This window comes from Prunus avium, chromosome 1, assembly GCF_965620075.1.
Source record: "Prunus avium chromosome 1, drPruAviu1.hap1.1, whole genome shotgun sequence".
NCBI lineage: Eukaryota > Viridiplantae > Streptophyta > Magnoliopsida > Rosales > Rosaceae > Prunus > Prunus avium.
Window position 1 is genome coordinate 39539848 of NC_142284.1, and position 3721 is coordinate 39543568.

General features: G+C 35.2%; 1 pseudogene; it reads left to right on the forward strand.

Moving 5' to 3' along the window:
• Positions 1 to 820: 820 nt before the first annotated feature.
• Positions 821 to 2436, forward strand: LOC110753213 (serine/threonine-protein kinase 52-like; annotated as a pseudogene).
• Positions 2437 to 3721: the final 1285 nt, after the last annotated feature.

The following is a 3721-nucleotide window of genomic DNA, read 5'->3' on the forward strand; positions in this document are numbered from 1 at the left end:
TTTTTCAGCAACCAAATGTTATGAAGAAGAAAATAGTTAAGCTACAAAACTCTTTTCAATGGGGAATTCGTTGGAAACGTTTTGAGGGTGTGTGTGTGTGTGTAAACTCTCGTCAATAATCCATACAAATGCAATCCTAGTCGATGGTTTAAATAGTGTTAGACAGAAACTTACTTAATCCGATAGTTTAAATAATAGTGTCAAAAAACATGAGCTTTTATTGGTGAAAGTAGGAATTAGGGTTTCCAAGATCATGAGTTTTCCCCTGTTTTCGATGATATATACAATTAGATTACTCATATGTATGTGAGAAGCGAAGCTTAAGCCTTAAGCCAAGGGTGCAAGAGATGTCGTGAGTTGTATGGTTCCACTATTTTTTTTTCCTATTAGCTTAATAAGATGTATATTTACGTTTTTTATTTTTATTTTTATTTTATGGAAAAAAGATACCACGCACCAATCCAAACAGCAAATGGTGTGGTAATATTTTTTTTTTTCAAAATTTTGTAAATTTTGGGCTGGATTATCTTCTTAAATAATAAATAAATTTTACTTTTGTACGCATCATTGATGGGCCGAACACAAATGTGATAAATCGCTTAGTTGTAGGGATCTAGTCGGAAAGACAATGTAATATAAAGGACCCTTTTTGATATTTTGGGGGTCTGTATAAATAAATAGTTCTAATGCTAGGTGAATGAAAACAGTTTTTACAAGGATTACTATTAGAAAGGGAATAGGCTTGTGGCTCGACTATATATACACAACTACAACACACCACAAACTCGAATTCAAACCTCTCTTCAACTCTCATACTAAAGAAATGGCATTGGCAACCAAGATTGACGTGAAAAGTTTGGACGAAAAGTTAGAGAATCTCCACCGACTGTACTCTATCAAGAAGAAGAAAGAGTTGCATGACAAAGAAAGCTACGAAGTCATCAACTACATGAGAGCCGTGGCGGCCAAAGAAGCTCCTCAAGAAGAATGGAAAATGATCATTCGAGAAAAACTTGTCGTGAAACAAGTTTTTGCCAGTGGAGGCTTCGGGTCTGTGCATAAAGGCATCTATGATGGACAAGAAGTTGCAGGTACGGTAATTATATCTATGTTTACACGCGCAAATTCATTTGTATATATATCTGTGTACATAATTTTGTCAAAATTCACTGAAGGTGTATCTTTTATTTTTTTTCTTGATTATACAGTCAAAGTGATGGAGTGGGGAGAAGACGTCCGAACAAAATCTGAAATAGCTTCTTTGAAGAAAGATTTTAGGCAGGAGGTTTCTATTTGGCATAAGCTTGATCATCCTAACATTACTAAGGTACTACGACAATGGTTATTTGTTTTTGCTTTTCGTTCTTCTGTCTACTCTCAAACTAATATTTTTATCTTTATTTGTTATTAATTCTTTTTTCTTTAATTTTCTTGGTGATTAGTGTATTGGAGCCACAACGGATACCGACTCTGCCTCTGTTATTACTGAGTATCTTTCCGGAGGAACCCTAAAAGCCTTCCTCATCCGACACCGGAAAAAGAAGTTGTCTCTTAAGACAGTCAAACGACTGGCAGTTGATCTTGCTAAAGGGTATCTCTCGTTTCCTACATATGTTATTTGTCTTCGTTGATTTCTCTCCTGGACCCAAGTAACAGTGTAATAATACATACGTTTATAACGTATATTATATATGCAAGTATACTATTACTAATGATATATGTATGTGTTTGCATGCAGATTGAATTGTTCATAGAGATGTGAAAACGGAAAATGTGCTTCTTGATAAGGATGGTACGGTGAAGATAGCAGACTTTGGAGTTGCTCGTCTTGAGGCTTCAAATTTAGCCGAGATGACAGGCTACACGGGAACCCCTGGATACATGGCCCCTGAGGTATCAATTAATTCAATTTTTTTTTCTCTACTTAGATTTTAAAGGCTTTCCCTGGACTTTGAATTATATATTAATTGCAGCAATCTGATCAATACCAAATGTTCTGATTGGATGATATGATGATGATGCTGCAGGTCTTGGAAAGTAAACCCTACAACAGAAAATGCGACGTTTATAGCTTCGGGATTTGCTTGTGGGAGATGTATTGCTGCGATATGCCATACCCTAACATCACATTCTCCGAATTGACTTCGGCTGTTGTTTATGAAGTGTGTCATTTCTCTTTCCATCTTTCTTTCTTTTATAATGTAGTCTGAGTGACCCCAAACTTATTATTTTTGTACTTTTGTGTTGCTTCAGAATTTGAGGCCAGAGATACCCAAGCGGTGCCCAAGCTCTCTAGCCAAAGTGATGAAACAGTGCTGGGATGGAGAACCCAAGAGAAGGCCAGAAATGGAGGATGTTTTTTCCATGCTAGAGGCAATTAACACATCAAACAGTGCTCCTTCGGGTTGCTTCAGCTTCTTCGGCTCAAGACGCTAACAGACTCATTTCAACGTATTATTTAAGTTGAGATTGCTGAATTTAAATGGCAAAAGAAAGGAGTGTGGTACTCTTTCCTTGGCCGGATTTTCCTCCTTCGGGAGGTTTTTTATGACAAGGTTTTAATGAGGCCACTAATTTACTCCTCTAGTCCTCTGATTGTGTTGGATGTATTTTAAGCAGTCAACATGAAGCTGATTTCAGTTTGATCCCAAAAAACATGACAAAATTTGATTGAAAATGTTTATCATTTAAGTTTCATCAGCACAAACGCAAGTGAAAATTAAAGTGAAGTGAAAATGAAAGACAGAACAAGGACAAAAACACACTAAAAGAGAGATTATAACTAAGTAAATGACGGAAACCACTTAAAAAAGACAGCTTCACTCGTTAACATACAATGTAAATTGTGAACGTTAGCTTAAGAAGTCCGCCATGACTTTTAGCCCTGACAAAGCTTGTTTACATTTTCATTTTTATTGGTGAAAGTAGGAATTAGGGTTTCCAAGATCATGAGATTTCCCTTGTTTTCGGTCACAATACAACTAGCTTACTCATATGTGAAAAAATAAGCTTAAGCCTTAAGCCAAGGGTAATGAATCACCGGGTGGAAGAGATGTCTTTATAAGATGTATATCCACTTTTTTTCTTTTTTCTTTTTTGGAAAAAAGATACCACCGCTTGATGTATATCCACGTTTAATTTTGTAAATTTTGGGCTGGATTATCTTCTATTTAATTATGTAAATGAAAGGCAGTCGTCCATAATCCATTTGTATATGGATTACCATAAAGGAAGAGATGACCTTCAAGTCTATATATAAACCTCCTAACTCTCATATCTTTTGTATCATTGGTGAGCCAAACACAAATGTGCTAAAAGACTGGTCTCCTTTGGTTTGCATAAAAGATTTTATGGGAAATAATTTCTTATGTCTTTTCCCAAGGGATGAGTAATAGAAGATTCATTTCTCATGTTTGGTAATGCTAGGAAAGTAACAAGAAAACACCACTTTATTTTGTTTCCCATATCTGGTTTGAGTAGGAATGTAAAACAAAATTTGTTTAATTTTCTAATTATACCCATATTAAATCAAATTAAAAAATGAATTTAATGTTATATTGTAATTCTTAATTTTTAATGGGGAAAAATGGTCGTGAAAAATGTGCATTTAATGTTGGTTCATTTTCATCATCAAACTCTTGTTTCTCTTTCCTAGTTCCATTTTTCATTTTCGTGATAAGCTATGGTAGGATTATCGGCTACACTCACCATTATTAAGCAG